At 41.9% G+C, this 19,377-nt stretch overlaps 1 protein-coding gene across 10 annotated transcripts in view; it reads left to right on the plus strand.

Moving 5' to 3' along the window:
- LOC126068313 (ral guanine nucleotide dissociation stimulator-like) overlaps positions 1–19,377 on the plus strand; it is a 497,494-nt gene that overhangs the window by 421,048 nt on the left and 57,069 nt on the right. For 4 of the 10 annotated variants that reach the window (XR_007515606.1, XR_007515605.1, XR_007515603.1 and 1 more), the window contains one exon: positions 741–843. The exons of the other annotated variants lie outside the window; for them this stretch is intronic. The gene's annotated coding sequence lies outside the window, so the exon portion shown is untranslated. The remainder of the gene's footprint in view (positions 1–740; positions 844–19,377) is intronic. 10 annotated transcript variants of the gene reach the window in all.

Here is a 19,377-nt window from a genome sequence, read left to right on the forward strand (position 1 = left end):
ATTTGGAAAGTTTTCAGCCATTATTTCTTCAAATATTCTTTCTGTCCCTTTCTTACTTTCTCCTCATTCTGGGATTTCCATAATGTGTATATTTTCTGCATGATGGTGTCCTACAGGTCTGTTAGACTGTGTACATTGTTTTGAAATTCTTTTTTCTATCGGTTTCTCAGATCGAATTATTTCAGTTGTCCTATCTTCAGGTTCACTGATTCTTCCTTCTGCCAGCTCAAATCTGCTATTGAGCCCCTCTAGTGAATTTTTCATTTCAGTTATTGTACTTTTCTGTTTGCTTCTGTTTTGTGTATATATATAATTTATATTTCTAGTGATATTCTCGCTTTGTTTATAGATTGTTTTTCTGATTTCCTTTAGTTCTTTGTGTTTTCTTTTAGCTCTTTGAGCATATTTAAAACAGTTGTTTAAAAGTCTTTAGTAAGTCCAGTAACTTGGCTTTCTTGGGGATGATTTCTGTCACTTTGTTCCTTTGAATGGACCATTCTCCCTTGTTTCTCTGTATACGTTGTGATTTTTTTAATTGAGAATCAGATATTTGAGTAATATTTTAACTCTTGAAATGAGATTCTCCCCCTTCTACCGGACTTTCCTTTCTTCCTCCATTCCTCTCTGTCTCTCTCTTTGTTTTGTTGTTGAAGTCCATTGGTTTAGTGACTTTCAGAAATAATTTTTGCAAAGTCTGAATTACTTGATATGTGTGTTCACTGAAGTCTCTGTTTCTTTAGGTTATGCTCAGCTATTGTTCTGACTGAGACTTCCATGAACACTAGGAGTTGAAAAGAAAAAGAAAAAAAATGAAAGAAAACAGGAAAAAGAAGCAAAGAAAAGGTAAGCAATGAGAGGAAAAGTCCTCTGTGGTCTTTGCAGATTGGGTCTGTCCTGCAACACTCCGTCAAAACTTAGGAAGGTTTATGCTGACCTAGAGATCAACCCCAAGTGAACGTTAAAGGTGTTCTCAGGTCTTTTCTGGGTGAGCATCTTAACCTAGGCGTTCGTATGTCTTTTTAAATTCCTCAGTATACCTGGGTGTTTCTGAATGCCCCAGCTTCCCAAAGAAGCTCTCTTTTTGGCCCCTGACCTTACCCCACAGCTTTCGAATGTGTGTCTGAATCTTCTTCTCTTAGCCCAGGACTTTCAGTGAGCCCGCTACTCCTCCACCTGTACTACCTCTAAGATAGATGATACAGAGACATGAGTTTTGCTTCAGCCCTTTAGGTAGCCACTGACAGGTTCAAACAGACAAACATAGTACTTTGTGCATGAGGTTTGGTTTATTCCTTTCAGAATCCAGGACCAGAGTCCCAAGCTGAAAATATGGGTTGCCCCTTCAAGCTGGCTACTGAGCCAGGGCAGGGGAGAGGCATAGGCCAGTAACAGAAAGCCACACAATTTTCGTACCATTTTCTTGACGTTACCCCCTTCTTGATTCAGTGTTCGTTTGATTGCCATGCGCCTCTGACTGTGTACCAGAGTTCTGACAAGGTTAATTCTGACAGATTCTACTTGCTTTTTGTGTTTACTTGGTAGTCAGGAGCTTGGAGCTTTTTCCTTTACCATCGTGGTGATATCATTCTAGCGTTACTATGTTTCATTTGGTTCCCAAGTCTACAATTCATCTCTATTTCTATGAGCTTAAACTTTTCAAATGGAATTATGACTTAGGTACAGTAAAATGCACAGATCATCAGTATACAGTCTGATGAGCTTTGAAAAATGTAAACAGCATGTAACCCACTATGAAAATAAGGCTATTTCTGTCACATCAGTAATTTCAATTTGCCCCTTTCGAGTTAATTCTACTCCCCCTCCCCACAAGATAATTACCATAGCTTATTTTTGTCTGCTGTAGAATTTCATAGGAATGGAATCACGCAGCATGTCGTCTTTTATATCAGGCATTTCCTACCTTCTATGAATTTAAATTAAACTTTTCACTTTCTATGGTGCTACCCTTCCCTGCACATTTCATGTGGAGCAACCTGTCTTGAACATGTTTAAATATCATGGGTAAAGAGAGGCCTAACTTTAAAAGTCAGAGGATGGCTTGGAATTTTGGAAATGGGTTTAGTACTTACTAGTTACATGACCATCCGAGTTTTGGCAGTTAAGCTCTCTGAACATCACTCATCGCTTTTTTTTTTTTTTAATAATTTTTATTGTGCTTTAAGTGAAAGTTTACAAATCTAGTCAGTCTGTCACATATAAGCTTGTATACACCTTACTCCATACTCCCCCTTACTGTCCCCCTAATGAGTCAGCCCACTCTCTCGTTCCAGTCTCTTTTGTTTTCTTTCAATATACGTAGATGGGCTACTAGATTGTTCTGTTTTGATTCTTGTCGCCCTTGAATCACTTATGTCCTAGTTCCAGCTGGTTTGGGCTGTTACCAGATATATAAGCCTAAGAGTCCATTCACTATGCTTGAGTAGAATCTGATTTTGGTTCATCAAGTGTTTGGTGCAGACTGTCACCTATCCACCTAGAGAAGTAGTGGTGATAGTTGTGTGCACCAGATTCTAGTCGCAGCAGGGTTTCACACTCCAGTGGGGGAAGGATACTGACAGTCTTCCCCCAAGTGCCAGTGAGGTAGGTGTGTCTGTATTCCTAATGCACTTTAGTGGGTGGGCTCTGCAGCTGTACCTTAGGCCCCCAATGCATGCACCTCTACAGATTGGTAGGTATCACCCTCCTTAGACCCCTAAGGCAGGAGGCTAGGTGGTCTGGGGGGAGCTTCAGCCCTCAGTTCCCTGTTGTGGGTAAGTGAGGGCTCTGTTCAATATGCAAAGATATCAGACCTGGGAAACTTGTCTTTCCAGTAATGAGCTAAAACAATTACAGTCAGATCCCTATCAGAATTGCCTTTGCATTATACTAGCCACCTTGTTCCCTGTAGGGATGAAAGCCCAAGACTGTGGATCACATATGTTTGGCTGGAGCTGGTTATGTGTCTTTAGTCCAATTAGGGAAGGATTTTTGGTCCCTGTGTTTTTTTGTAGCTGCTTCTCTCAGGCCAGGAGAATGGGTTAGGAAAAGACCAGAAAAAAAAGAAACAAACAAAAACCGCAGCACACTTCACTCTCTGGCTCAGGAAATTTCAAATGTTAATGAAGCCGCCTGGGAAGGGGAGGGGAGGGGAGGGTTCAGATAAATAGGAGAGAGTAGCACCCCGGAATATAGACAAAGTTACTTATTTTGCTTGGGATTACTGTTTTCTCTGAAATTCCCAAGGGGCGTGTTGACTGTGTGTGCTGGGTGGGTAGAGATTGCCCCCGAGGGTCAGGCCCGTGTCCTGTGCTTGCACTGTCTCAGAAGCAGTGGTCAGTTCCTCCGCTCCCAGTCCAAAGCCCAGCGCCAATGTTCCCTGGCTGGGACGCCGCACTCCAGGCTCCAAAACCAGTCGATGCCTACTGGTGGCTTCTCCTTCTGTCAGCCACGTGGCTGCGCTGCCTGTGTGCACTGGCTGGGCTTCCCCCGAGGTCGCTTCTGGGGGCTAGTGCCGCGTCCCGTGTTTGCGCTGCCTCAGGATGCCGTGCTCAGGTCCCCTGCGCCCAGTCCAAAGCCCGGCGCCAAAGTTTCCTGACTGGGACACTGGCTGCAGGCTCCGAAAGGAGTTGTTGCTTCCCTGTGGTTGTTCGTTCTCAGTCTCTGTCACTCAGGTCAACTCTTTAGATCTGTGTTTGATGGTCAGGGTTCGTAGATTGTCATGTATGTGATCGATTCACTTGTTTTTCCGAGGCTTTGTTACAAGAGGGATCCGAGGTAGCTTCTACCTAGTCAGCCGTCTTGGCCCCCACCTCCTCTGTAAGCCACTTATTGCTTTTAAAATAGTTGTTGTAATATTTACCTCACAAGAGTTTTTTATTAGAATAAAATGAAATAATGCATAAAAAGTACTCACCACTTGTGAGTACTAAAAAATCATCATTCTCCTTTTAGGCCAACAAGGCTAATAGCAGCAACCAACAAATATTTTGCGTGTTTGTATGACTAATCAGGTATCCGTCAATTACAATGTAATTGTAATTACAATGACCCTGTTGGTTGCTGTTGTTTTTAGGTGCCACTGAGTTGATCCTGACTCATAGCAACCCTGTGTACAACAGAACGAAACACTGGCAGGTCCTGCGCCATCCTCACAGTCGGTGTTATGCTTAAGCCCATTGTTGCAGCCACTGTGTCAATCCATCTTGCCGAGGGTTTTCCTCTTTTTCGCTGACCCTTTACTTTATGTTGCCCTTCTCCACGGACAGGTCCCTCCTGATAACGTGTCCAAATTATGTGAGACAAAGTCTCACCAACCTTGCTTCTATTGAGCATTCTCTCTGTACTCCTTGTAAGACAGATTTGTTTGTGCTTCCGCAATTCATGGTATTTTCAATATTCTTCACTAACACTATAATTCAAATGTACCAATTCTTCTTCAGTCTTCCTTAATTATTGTCCAACTTTCATGGGCATATGAGGCAATTGAAAACATCATGGCTTGAGTCAGGCGCACCTTAGTTGTTAAAGTGACATCTTTGCTTTCTAACACTTCAAAGAAATACTTGCAGACATTTGCCAAATGCAATGTGTCATCTGATTTCTTGACTGCCGCTTCCATGGATGTTGATTGTGGATCCAAGTAGAACAATGTCCTTGACAACTTCAATCTTTTCTCCGTTTATCGTGATGTTGTTTATTGGTCCAGTTGTCAGGATTTTTGTTTTCTTCATGTTGAAGTGTAATCCGTACTAAAGGCTGCGGTCTTTGATCTTTATCAGTAAGTGCTTCAAGTCCTCTTTCAGCAAGCAAGGTTGTGTCATCTGCATGTCTTAGGTTGTTAATGAATCTTCCTCCAATCCTAAGTTGCTAAGTACGTCCAAATCAGTATTGTTCTCTTCTACCATCACAATCTATATTTATTGCTTTTTTTTTTTTTTTAACAGTTTACAGAACGTTGTTTTCATGTTACCTCTTTTAATCTTTATTGCATCCCATATGGAAAATAGCTGATATGTTCTCTTGTTTTACAGATGAGGAAACTGAGACTCGATGTAGTTAAGTTACTTTCTCAAACCTTCCAAATAATTAATGGATTTTAAAACTAGACCTTCTGGAACCACTACTTGTACTTTTCATACGGCAAGATTGTATCCCCTGGAATGGAAATAGATGGTGACCCAAGACTCTCAAGTCTTGCTGTCAGTCAATCTGTACCCAGGAGAGTTTCCAGACACAACTTGTGGACCCAGGAGTAGGCAGGGAAGATGAGTGTATTCAGTCCCCTAAGCTATCCACTTGTCTCCCTTCCCCTACTTAAATGGTGCTTGGCTATGAATTGACTATGGCCCAATGGTTCCTTTGTGCATTCTTTCACTCAACAGGTGTGTTATTTTGGTCATATATGTGACTACTATAGTTCAGAAACGATTCTGCCCACTGAGAATTCAGCAATAAGCAAAATAGATTAAAAAAAAAAAAAGTCTGTGCTCTAATAGAGCTTAAATTCTCAATGGAGAATATGGTAATAGATAAATGAACAAACATGTTCATTTACTTATTCATTTAATTTTGGGGACAATAAGTACTCTGGAGAGAAATAAAACCAGTAAGAGGAACCTGGAGTTTCAGGGCATGAGGTTTGTTGTTTTAGATAGGTGATGAGAGATGACCTTGTTAAGGTGAAGGAATTGGGAAATGAGACACAGATATGGGGAGAAGGGTAGTGCTCCAAGATGAATGAACAGCAAGTTGAAAAGCACTAATGCAGCAGGGTGTGTGGGGTTTTCTAGAAACAGCAAGGAAACCAGTGAGTCCGGAGCAGAGTGAGCCAAGGGAAGATGATAAGAGAGGAGTAATAGGGGACAATCATGGAGAGCCTTCTTGGTCATTTGTCTTTTTTTTTTTTTTTATTGTCAACAGATTTTTTTTTCTGAATTTTATTAGTTTTTTTGTTATTGAGAACATACAGAACAAAACATACACCAATTCAACATTTTCTGCATGTACAATTTAGTGACACTGATTGCATTCTTCATGTTGTGCAACCATTCTCACCCTCCTTTTCTGAGTTGTTCCTTCCTCATTAACATAGACTCACTGTATATAGATGATTCTTAAAAGAGCGTATTGCTACACTCTTGGCTGATTTTAAGATGACTTCAGGGAATATTTTTGGTTTAATGTTTAAAAATCATTTCAGGGCAATAGTTTCAGTGGTGAATCTAGTCTGTATGGTCCAGAAAGTATGGATTCCATGAGAATTCGAAGTTCTGCAATCAGGATTCTTCTATGGACTTTTTGATCAAAATGTTTAGTAATGGTAGACAGACACCATCCAGTTTTTCTGGTCTTATGGCAAAGGAGGCGGTTGTTCATGGAGGCAATTAGCTACACATTCCATATCCTCCTCTTATTCCTGACCCTCTTTTTTCCCGTGTTGCTCCAGGTGAATAGAGACCAATTGTGCCTTGGACAGCTGCCTGCAAGCGTTTTAAGACCTCAGTCACTACAAAACAAACTAAGCACTAAATACATTATTAGGTCAGTTAACTGGGATGGTCCATGAAGTCATAACTGTAAACCTCCAAGCCAAGGAACCAAATCCCATGAGGTGTTTGGTTATACATAAGCAGCCTCAACAGCTCCTCTTTTTTTTTTTTTTTTTGTAGTTATAAATATATCTATCACACAACTTTTGCCAATTCAGCTTTTTACAGGTGTATAATTGACAGCAATTACAATACTTAGCTGTGCAACCCTTGTTTAATCAATGTGATTTTTCCAACACCGTCAACACCCCATTCCTCCTCCTTCCCTGCCTCAGGTAACCACTAATAAACTTTGGGCTCTGTACATTTGCCTTTTCTTGTCTTTTTATATGATGGAGGTCATATAATATTTTTCCTTGTATGATTGGTTTATTTCACTCAGCATACTGTCACATGTATCAAGACTTTATTTCTCCTACTGGATGATTGTATTCCATTGTATGTGTGTACCACATTTTGTTTACGCATTCATTTGTAGATGGGCATTTAGGTTGTTTCCACCTTTTGACTGTTGTGAATAGGCTGCAATGAACATTCTTGTACAAATCCCTATCTGAGTCTTTGCTTTCAAGCCTTTCAGGTATATACCTAGGAGTGGAATTTCTCGGGCATATGGTAGCTCCATTTCTGGGTAAAAAAATATTTTTTATTATTTATTGTGGTGTAAGTGAAAAGCTACAAATCAAGTCACTTTCTCATACAAAAACTTATGAACACCTTGCTCTGTACTTCTAGCTGCTCTCCCCGTAATGAGACAGCACACTCCTCATCTCCAACCTGCATTCCTGGTGTCCATTCAACCAGCTCTTCTACCCCTCTGCTTTCTCATCTCACCTCTAAACAGCAGTTGCGCATATAGTCTCATGTGTCTGCTTGAGCCAAAAGTCTCAGTCCTCACTAGTATCATTTTCTGTCTTATTGTGTAGTCCAATCCCTGTCTGAAGAATTGGCTTTGGGAATGGTACCAGTGTTGGGGTAACAAAGGGTCGGGGGATCATGACTTGCAGGTTACCTCTAGTCTCAGTCAGATCATTAAGCCGAGTCTTTTTATAAGAATTTGAGGTCTGCATCCCACTGTTCTCCTGCTCCATCAGGGATTCTCTATTGTGTTCCCTGTCAGGGTGGTCATCGGTTGTCGCTGGGCACCGTCTAGCTCTTCTGGTCTCAGACTGATGTAGTCTCTGGTTTATGTGGCCCTTTCTGTCTCTTGGGCTCCTCTTTACGTTATGTCTTTGTTATTCTTCATTTTCCCTTGCTCCAGGTGGGTTGAGAGCAATTGATGCATCTTAGATGGCTGCCTGCTAGCATCTAAGACCCCAGATGCCACTCACCAATGTGGGATGCAGAATATTTTGTTATGCAAATGACCTGGATGTCCCCTGAAACCATGGTCCTCAAACCTCCACCCCTGCTACTCTGGCCTTCAAAGTGTTCAGTTGTATTCAGGAAACTTCCTTTCTTTTAGTTTAGTCCAGTTGTGCTGAGCTGTCCTGTATTGTGTACTGTCTTTCCCTTCACCTAAAATAGTTCTTGTCTGCTATCTAATTAGTGAATACCCATTCCCTCCCTCCTCACGTACGTAACCATGAAAGAATATTTTCTTCTGTGTTTAAATTTTTTCTTGAATTCTTATAATAGTGGTCTTGTACAATATTCGTCCTTTTGCAGCTGACTAATTTCACTCAGCATAGTGCCTTCCAGATTCCTTCGTACTATAGATGTTTCACGGATTCATCATTGTTATTAACCATTGTGTAGTATTCCATTTTGTGAATATACCATCATTTATCTATTCATCCATCGATGGGCACCTCGGTTGCTTCCATTTTTTGCTGTTATAAACAGTGCTGCAGTGAACGTGGGTGTGCATGTATCTGTTCATATGAGGGCTTTTATTTCTCTAAGATAGATTCCAAGATGTGGGATTGCTGGATTGTATGGTAGTTCTATTTCTAGCTTTTTAAGCAAGCGCCAACTCAATTTCCAAAGTGGTGGTACCATTTTACATTCCCATCAGCAGTGTATAAGTGTTCCAGTCTCTCCACAAGCTCTCGTACATTTATCATTTTGTAGTTTTTGGATTAATGCCAGCATTGTTTGGGTGAGATGGTATCTCATTGTAGTTTTGATTTGGATTTCTCTAATGGCTAATGACTGTGAGCATTTCCTCATGTATCTGTTAGCTGCCTTAACGTCTTCTTTGGTGAAGTGCCTGTTCATATCCTTTGCCCATTTTTTAATTGCATTATTTGTCTTTTTGTAGTTGAATTTTTACAGTATCATGTAGGTTTTAGAGATCAGATGCTGATGAGAATTGTGGTAGCCCAAAACTTTTTCCCAGTCTGTAGGTTATCTTTTTACTCTTTGGGTGAAGTCTTTGGATGAGTATAGGTGTTTGATTTTTAGGAGCTCCCAGATATCAAGTTCCTCTTCTGGTGTTTGTGCAGTGTTACTAACGTTTTGCATACTGTTTATGCCATGTATTAGGGCTCCTAGCACTGTCCGTATTTTTTCTTCCATGATCTTTATTGTTTTCGATTTTCTATTTAGGTCTTTGATCCATATTGAGTTAGTTTTTGTGCATGGTGTGAGGTATGGGTCATGTTTCCTTTTTTTGCAGATGGGTATCCTCTTATGCCAGTGCCATTTGTTAAAGAGACTGTCTTTTCCTTATTTAACAGACTTTGGGCCTTTGTCAAATATCAGCTGCTCATATGTGGATGGATTTACGTGTGGATTCTCAATTCTGTTCCATTGGCCTCTGTGTCTGTTGTACCAGTACCATTCTGTTTTGACAACTTGGCAGTGTAATATGTTCTAAGATCAGGTAGTGCAAGGCCTCCTGCTTTGTTCTTTTCTTCAGTAATGCTTAACTTATCGGAGACCTCTTTCCTTTCCATGTGACGTTGGTGATTTGTTTCTCCATCTCATTGAAATACGTCACTGGTATTTGGATTGGGATTGCATTGTATCTATGGATCACTTTGGGTAGAACAGACATTTTTACAATGTTGAGTCTCCCTATCCATGAGCAAGGTATGTTTTTCCACTTATGTTGGTCTCTTTTGGTTTCTTGCTTTAATGTCTTGTTTTCTTTGTATAGATCTTTTACATCTCTGGTTAGATTTATTCCTAAGTATTTTCTCTTCTTGGGGGTAATTGTAAATGGTATTGATTTGGTGATTTCCTCTTTGTTCGTGTAGAGGGATCGAAATGATTTTTGTATATTTTTCTTGTATCCTGGTACTCTGCTGAAATGTTCTATTTGTTTCAGTAGTTTTCTTGAGGATTGCTTAGGGTTTTCTGTGTATAAGATAATGTCATCTGCAGAGATTCTTTTACTTCTTCTTCACTAATTTGGGTGCCCTTTATTTCTGTATCTAGCCTAATCGCTCTGGCTAGGACATCCAGTACAATGTTGAATAAGAGTGATGATAGAGGGCATCTTTCTCTGGTTCCCTTTCTCAAGGGGAATGCTTTCAGACTCTCTGCATTTAGGATGATGTTGGCTGTTGGCTTTGTATAAATGCCCTGTATTATGTTGATGAATTTCCCTTATATTTTTATTTTGCTGAGAGTTTTTATCATGAATAGGTGTTGGACTTTGTCAAATTTCTTTTCTGCATCAGTTGATAAGATTATGTGGTTCTTGTCTTTTGTTTTATTTATATGGTGGATTACATTGATTGTATTTCTAATGTTGAGCCCTCCCTGCATACCTGATAAGAATCCCACCTGGTCATGGTGAATTATTTTTTTGATACGTTTTTGTAATCTTTCGCCTAGAAGGTTATTGAGGGTTTTTGCATCTAGGTTCATGAGGAATATACGTCTGTAATTTTCTTTTTCTGTGGTGTCTTTAGCTGGTTTTTGTATCAGGGAGATGCTGGCTTCATAGAATGAGTTTTGGAGTATCCCATCCTTTTCTATGCTGTGAAATACCTTTAGTAGTAGTGGGGTTAACTCGTCTCTGAATGTTTGGTAGAATTCTCCGGTGACGCCATCAGGGTCAGAGCTTTTTTTGTTGGGAGTTCTTTAATTACCTTTTCAGTCTCTTTTTTTGATATGAATTTTAGTTGTTCTACCTCTATTTGTGTTCGTTTACGTAGGTAGTGTGTTTCTAAAATTTGTCCATTTTTTCTAGGCTTTCAAATTTGTTAGAGTACAATTTTTCATAGTAATCTGAAATGATTGTTTTAATTTCAGTTGGGTCCGTTGTGATATCACCCATCTCATTTCTTATTTCAGTTATTTGCTTCGTCTCCTGTTTTTCTTTTGTAAGTGGTTTATCGATTGTTAATCTTTTCAAAGAAAGAGCTTTTGGTCTTGTTAACTGTTTCAGTTGTTTTGTTGTTCTCTATTTCATTTAACTCTGCACTGTAATAATTTATTTTGTATTTATTTATTTTGTTTGGTTCCTGTCTTAGCTTCTTACTTTGTTTTGTTTTGATATACCCAAATAGGCTGCTGGAATGAGCTAACTTGATTATTGGAGGCTTTTAAGCTGTAATGTCTTTTCACGAGATGGCTAGAACTGTTACCAAGTATACGAGCATAGGAGTCCATTCACTTTTCTTGTGTGGATTCAGGGCAGGTGTCCAGTGAACAGGTCACCAAGTGTGTGGTGCATGCTGTCACCTATGGTCTGAGAGGAGAGTAGTGATTGGTATATGCACAAGTTTCTTGTTGCAGCAGGAGGTCATACTGTGAGCAAGTCGGGGCTGACAACCACCCCCTAGGTGTCTGTGAGGAAGGTGAGTCCCTGTTCTCTAGAGTGTACAGGTGGGTGGGCTGTGAAGCCGTGCCATAGCCACCCAGTGCTTTTAACTGTAAGGACTGGGAGGCACCACTTATCCTTGGACTGGTGTTGTGGGTGGCTAGGTGGTATGGGTGGAAACACCAGTCCTGAAGCCCCTGATGTGGGTAGGTGAGGACCCTGCTTAACAGGCAGAGCAGTGTCAAATATTAAAAACTTGGCTCTCCACCCCACAGCTGAAATAGTTAAAGTCAGACTTCAGGCACATAAACCCTTGCAGTGTAACAGCAAGGGCTTAGCTACTGAAATGGGACACAGGTCCATGCAGGGGTCAAAGGCATTCAAAGTCATGGACTGTTTGTGCCTGAACAGGAGCCACTTCTTCCCTAAGTTCCCAGTTTAGGGGAGCCAGCAGATTATTCTTCTCCCTGTTTGTTAATTTGCTCCTTCTGTAAGGCCTGAGTGGCTTAAGGTGCGCAGCAGGACCTAGCTCAGGCCCAGGAAAACTGACTGTTCCTGAAGCTGACTTAGGACCTGGGGCAGAGGGAGGAGGGATCAGATAAATCTGCACAGTAAATTAGATGCAAGCACTTAACTTTTGCCAAGAAGGCTGTTCCTCGCTGATTCCTGAGGCATGAGTAGATTCTGCTGCTCACTCTCTTTGGCTGAGAAAACCGCATTCAGTATGGTACAGCCAGGGCTGCTGTGGTCAAGCCAGGGATTGGGGCTTAGGGGCGCTGGTTCCCATTGAGACAGGTCCAGCAACTCCTCATGATTCTGAACCATCTGTCCCTCCCCGCTGCTCCTCAGTCCAGTTTCTTAACTTTGCTTTGATGTTCATGGGTCCTCACTTTTCATATATATAGTCAGTTCACTGTTTTTTGGGGGTCTTCTTGTAAAAGGGACCACCGGAAGCATGTGAGTACTCCCCCATCTTGGCAGTGCCTCTCCTATTTTAGTTTTTTGAGGAACTGCCACAGTTTTCCACAACTGCTGTACCGTTTTGTATTCCCACCAGTAATGGATAAGGGCTCCAATTTCCCCACATCCCAACCAATGTCTGTTATTTTTATTATTAGACATCCTGGTGGAAGTGACATGGTATCTCATTGTGTTTTTGATTTGCATCCCTCTGATGGCTAATGACACTGAGCATCTTTTCATGTGTCTGGTGGCCATTTGAATGCCCTCTTTGGTGAAATGTGTGTTCAAGCCCTTTGCCCATTTTATGATTTTTTTGTCTTTTTGTCACTAAGAGTCAGAATTGACTCATTGGCAACGTGTTTGGTTTGGTTTTTTGTTGAAGTTTTGTATATAGTTTGATTGTTAGATTCTTATACGACATAGAGTTCCTGAAGATATTCTCCAATTTGGTAGCTTGTGTTTTCACTTTTTTGATAAAGTGTTTTTACTTTTTATGAAGTTCTATTTATTTATTTTGCCTTTTGTGCTTTTATTATTAAATAAGCCATTGTTAAAAGCTGGACCTCAAAGCACTGCCTCTGCATTTATGGTTTTCGTTCGCACATCCGTGAGGGCTAAAATACAACGTTGAGTATATCAACCAAGCAACCCAACCCTGTTGCCATCAAGTGTATCCTGACTCAAAGAACCCAATAGGACAGAGTAGAACCGCCCCCACAGAGTTTCCAAGGTGTGCCTGGTGGATTCAAATTGCTGATCTGTTGGTTAGCAGCTGTAGCACTGAACCACTACACCACCAGGGCTTTGACCTTGAGTGTATACCACCTGAATTTAGACGCCATCTTAAGAATAGATTTCATGCATTGAATACTAATGACCAAAGACCAGAAATGTTGTGGGATGGCATCAAGGACATCACACATGAAGAAAGCAAAAGGTCATTAAAAAAGAGAAGAAAGAAAGAAAGAAAGGACCAAAACGAATGTCAGAAAAGACTCTGAATATTGCTCTTGAACATAGAGAAACTAAAACGAACAGAAGAAAGGATGAAGTAAAAGAGCTGAACAGAAGATTTCAAAGGTCTGTTCGAGAAGACAAAGTAAAGTAGTATAATGAAATGTGCAAAGACATGGAATTAGAAAACCAAAGGGGAAGAACACACTAAGCATTTCTGAAGCTGAAAGAACTGAAGAAAAAATTCAAGCCATGAGTTGCAGTACTGAAGGATTCTACAGGAAAATATTGACTAACCCAGGAAGCACCAAAAGTAGATGGAAGGAATACACAAAGTCACTGTAGCAAAAAGAATTGGTCGATGTTCAGCTCTTCCAGGAGGTAGTATGTGATCAAGAAGCAATGCTACTGAAAAAAGAAGTCCAAGCTGTACTGAAGGCATTGGCGAAAAGCAAGGCTGTAAGAATTGGCAGAATACCAATTGAGATGTTTCAACAAATGAATGCAGTGCTGGAGGTGCCCACTTATCTGTGTCAAGAAATTTGGAAGCCGTGTACTTGGCCAAGCCACTGGACAAGATCCATATTTGTGCCCACTCCAAATGAAGGTGATGCAACAGAAATTATTGAACGACATCATCAATATCACACACAGGTAAAATTTTGCTGAAGATCATTCAAAGGTGGTTGTAGCTATACATCAATGGGGAACTGCCAGAAGTTCAAGCCAGATTCAGAAAAGGACGTGGAACAAGGTGCATCATTGCTGATGTGAGATGGCCCTTGGCTGAAAGCAGAGAATAGCAGAAAGATGTTTACCTGTTTTATTGACTCTGCAAAGACATTCAACTGTGTAGATCATAACAAATTATGGGTAACATTTAAAGAATGGGAATTCCAGAACACTTAATTTTGCTCATGAGGAACGTGTACAATGAACGTGTACAAAGGTGTGCGTCAGGGTTGTATCCTTTCACCATACTTTTTCAATCTGTATGCTGAACAAATAATCCGACTACGTGAAGAAGGATGGGCCATCAGGATTGGAAGAAGACTCATTAACAGCCTGAGAAATGCAGATGTCACAACCTTGCTTGCCGACTTAAAAAACATACCGATGAAGATCAAAGATGACAACTTTTAGTATGGATTGCGACTCAACATAAAGAAAACAAGACACATCCAACATGGCACTATACACAGAAGCAGCATGCCATCTCTCTGCAGCAAAGACCCAAAAAACAAAACAAATATATACGTCAGTTCTGGAACGTTAAGCATCAAATGGAGGAATAAAGAACTCGATCAAGCATCAAATGGAATAAGAAACTGATAGAGAACAGAGAAAACAGCTATGGACTGGAGGTTCCCTACCAGCTAATGCGGCATGGGTTCGCCATCTTGGACTACAGCTACCAAGGAATACAGACAGGGAGTATGAGAAGGCAACATGAGACAGAGCACCTGGTAACTGGGCATATGTGCTGTCTTAAGCTAGGTTCTTTGCAGAAGCAAAACAGTAAAGCGTATATACATATGCATACGTGTATGTATATATATGTGTGTGTGTGTGTGTGTTTGTGTATCAATCACATGATTGTAGAGGCTGGAACAACCCAAGTCCGTGGATCAGAATAGAGGTTTCTCCTGATTCATGGAGCCCCAGGGGCTGGCGAACCCAAGATGGGCAGGTCAAAGAGGAGGGCTGTTTCTCACAGGCTGTGAAGGCTGATGAATCCCAAGATTGGCAGGTAGGTTGTTAGCTCCAGTCCCAAGAATCAGAGGTCAGGTGAACTCGAGGAACCTGTAGGGTCCAGAATCAGCAAAAAGCCTTGGCGAGGCAAGCAGGGAGGAAGTAGGCAGCAGAGGGAGGAGAGATGAACCTGAGGGGTGGTGAACTCCCACATGCCCTGCCTCTGCTGATGCCACTCAGCAGATTCCATCTTGGGGGTGATTACACATCACATTTCAACAGGAAGTGATCACAATACTATACAACTGCCAAAACATTGATAATCATGGCCCAGCCCAAGCTGACATGCAGTCTTAACCATCACAGTGCACGCCTTGTCAGCCTGGCACCTGTACACATCTCCCCAAACCATACAAAATCTATGAAGAAAGACAATTACAAAGTCACACTTGCAGCTAACATGATACAACTGACACACATCCAGCTGAAAACACACTAGCCCTGTTGACATCTTACATTTTATAAGTGGGGAAAACAAAAATACTCGATGCATACATACAAAGCAGAAATACTCGTAACAATTACAGTCCTCGTTTCTGCAAGTGGTCACGTTGCCGCAACGGGTATTTAGAACTACCTTTACCACCACCCATTCCGTATTCCCTTTGCCCTCAGGAAGCACCTCAGCAGGTCATGGTTCTTTGCCTGGTGGGATGACCCAAACCTTCATTCCTGAAGGGCCTGGGCCATTAGTAGTCATGTCGGAATTGGGTTGCTGTAGTTTTCCGTTGACCTTAATCACAAGGCATGGTAGTACTAGGGGACGGCTTAAGAGATCTCCTGCATTCCAGACATACTCTTTTTTACTTCCATTATGTAATATCAATCTGATTTCCTCTTGGTAATAAGAATCAATCACACCAGCCAGTATGGTAACTCCCTTCTTTGCTTGTTGATCCAGAGACATAAGGAACCCAAAGTGGCCAAGTGGCATTCGTAGCTTCTAGTTTAGTGGAATCAGTGATGCGTCTCCAGGTGGTAGCATTCTTCCCTTTGGAACTAAGACCTCCAGACATACAAAGCGTAAGGTTGCAGGGACAGGAAGAAGAATCTTATGAGTGGATGACTAGGAGTAATAGTGCATGGTGCCGCTTCCATTTCTACCCCTTGATTCCTGGACCCATGAATCCTGATTATGGGAGAAACAGTACCATATACTGGGTGCTGGTTTAGAGCATATAGAGCCTTTGGAGAACACAGCCCCAAACCTGCAAGGTATTGCCACCTACCTAGCACCATAATTGTGACTTCAGGGGGCCATTCCATCATTCTGTCAAACCAGCTGCTTCAGAATGATGGGGAACATGGTAAGATTAGTGAATTCCATGAGCATGGGCCCACTGCTGCACTTCATTTGCTGTAAAGTGAGTCCATTGATCAGAGGCAATGCTATTTGAGATACCATGACTGGGATAAGACATTCTGTAAGTTCACGGATGGTAGTTTTGGCAGAAGTGTTGCATACTGGAAAGGCAAATCCTTATCCAGAGTAAGTGTCTATTCCACTAAGAACAAAACGCTGCCTTTTCCGTGATGGAAGTTGTCCATTGTAATCAACTTGCCATCAGGTTGTTGACTGATCACATCAAGGGACGGTGCCATATTGGAGAGTCAGTATTGGTCTCTGCTGCTGGCAGATTGGGTGCTCAGCAGTGGCTGCAGCCAAGTCAGCCTTGGTGAGTGGAAGGCCATGTTGGTTCCATGCATAACCTTCATCCCTGCCACCAGGGCCACTTTGTTCATGAGTCACTTGAACAATGACGGGAGTAGCTGGGGAAAGAGGATGACTGGTTTCCATAGAACACATCACCCTATCCACTTAATTGTTAAAATAATCCTCTGGTGAGGTCACCCTTTGGTGAGCATTCACATGGCACACATATCTTCACTTCTTTGGCCCATTCATAGAGGACTATCCACATACCTCTTCCCTATAAATTCTTGTCTCCAATTTTTGAATCATATTCCTTCTAAGTCCCTGACCATCCAGCCAAACCTTTGGACACAGCCCATGTATCAGAATAGAAGCTCACATCTGGCCATTTCTCCTTCCAAGCAAAGTGAACAGCCAGGTGCACTGCTCAAAGTTCTGCCTGTTGGGAGGAGTTCCTGTCAGCACTTTTCTTCAGGGAGGTCCCAGAAAGGGCTGAAGTGCTGCCACTGTTCCTTTTTGAGTGGTGCCTGCATATTGCAGAGAATCATCTGTAAACCAGGTACAAGTTTCTCTTTTTCAGTCAACTGATCCGAAGGAACTCCCCATGAGGCCATAGGTGCAGACTGGGAGAAGGAAGGTAATGTGCTAGGAATAGAGACCATGGGCATTTGGGCTGTTTCCTCATGCAACTTACTCAGGCTTTGAAGTCCTGCTTGGGCCCGATCTTGTATATACTGCTTCCATTTAATGATGGAGTGCTGCTGTGCACATCCAACTTTATTTCTCTGTGGGTCATACAATACCCAGTTCATGATGGGCAGCTCAGCCCACATGGTGACTTGGTGTCCCATGGTTAAGTGTTCAGTCTCTACTAAGGCCCAGTAACAAGCCAAAAGCTGTTTCTCAAAAGAAGAGTAGTTAAATGCAGAGGATGGCAGGACTTCGCTCCAAAATCCTAAGGGTCTGTGCAGTGGTTCACCAGTAGGGGCCTGCCAAAGTCTCCAGACAGAATCTTCATCTGCCACAGACACTTCAAGCACCGTTGGATCAGCTGGATCATGTGGCCCAAGTGGCAGAGTGGCTTACACAGCAGCCTGAACCTGTTGTAGAACCTTCTCTTGTTCTGGGCCCCACTCAAAACTAGCAACTTTTCAAGTCAATTGATAAATAGGCTGGAGTAGCAGACTGAAATGAGAAACGTATTGCCTCCAAATTCCAAAGAGGCTCAGTAGGCATTGTGCCTCTGTTTTAGTTGTGGGAGCAGCCAGATGCAATAACTTATCCTTCAGTTTAGAGGGAATATCTCAACATGCCCCGTACCACTGGACCCCTAAAAATTTGACTGAGGTGGTAGGTGCCTGAATTTTTGTGGGAATAATTTACCACTCTCTGGCAGGCAAATGTTTTACCAATAAGTCCAGAGTCATTGATACTTCTTTCTTACTAGGTCCAATCAGCATAATGCCGTCAATGTAGTGGACCAGCTGTGACATCTTATGGAAGGGAAAGGCAATCATGGTTCCTGCTGACTAAATTATGACATAGGGCTGGAGAGCTCATGGAGTGCTGAGGTAGGCCAGTGAAGGTGTATTGCTTGCCTTGCCATCTGAAAGTGAACTTCTCCTGATGGTCCTTCAAAACAGTTATGGAGAAAAAGGCATTAGCCAGTTCAGCAGCTATACACCAGGTATCAGGACATGTATTAATTTGCTCAAGCAATCAAACTACATCTGGAACAGCATCTGCAGTTGGAGTCACAACCTGGTTAAGTTTTTGATAATCTACTGTTGTTGTCCTAGGTCCATCTGTTTTTTGCACAGGCCAAATAGGCGAGTTGAATGGGGGATGTGGTGAGAATCACCACCCCTGCATCCTTCAGGTCCTTGATGGTGGCAGTAATGTCTGCAATTCCTCCAGGAATGCAGTATAGCTTTTGGTTTACTGTTTTCCTAGGTAGGGGCAGTTGTAATGGCTTCCACTTGGCTTTTCCTACCAAAATAGCTCTTTCTTCATTTGTGAGGGATTCAGCGTGGGGTTTCTGCCGGTTGTTGAGCGTATCTATTGCAATAATGCATTCTGGCACTGGGAAAATCACTATGGGGGGATTCAGGGACCCACTGGACCTACTGTGAAACAAACATGAGCCAAGACTCCATTAAGAACCTGACCTCTGTATACCCCCACTGTGACTGGTGGGCTACAGTACCGTTTTGTGTCTCCTGGAATTAGTGTCAGTTCAGAGCTACTGTCCGGTAATCCCCAAAAAGTCTGATTATTTTCTTTTCATCAGTGAAAAGTCACTCTCATAAAATGTTGTAGACACCTTTGGGGAAGGCTAGGAGAGAATTGAGCATAGAAATTTTTGACAGTGTATTGGAGTCCTTCCTCATGGGGACCTGGCCTCCACTTCATTGAAGGGGTTGTGGGTCCGTAAATTTGCTCAAGTATGGGAGTTGACTGAGAGCGATTCGCGTTAGACTGCTGTTCACCTGAACTAGAGTTCTTCAGTTTGTACAGATCAAGTAAATATTTAGTAGATTTCCTATCTTATTCACTCCTAGGGACACCATGACTAAGTAGTCTTAAGTCTGTACGAGTCACACTATTCTGATTACTGCTTTGATTCTGCCATCCATTACTGTAACCACGTCCACTTGTCTTTGTTGATTGAGTGTTGCCACTTGGCCCCTACTATCACAGGGTCCAATCAACCCTATTGTATTTAGGCGTCTTGATTCAGTTAGGGCAGTTCCACTGTCAAATCTGATTTACATAAAATAGCAGTCACA

The sequence above is a fragment of the Elephas maximus genome, chromosome 27, assembly GCF_024166365.1.
Source record: "Elephas maximus indicus isolate mEleMax1 chromosome 27, mEleMax1 primary haplotype, whole genome shotgun sequence".
NCBI lineage: Eukaryota > Metazoa > Chordata > Mammalia > Proboscidea > Elephantidae > Elephas > Elephas maximus.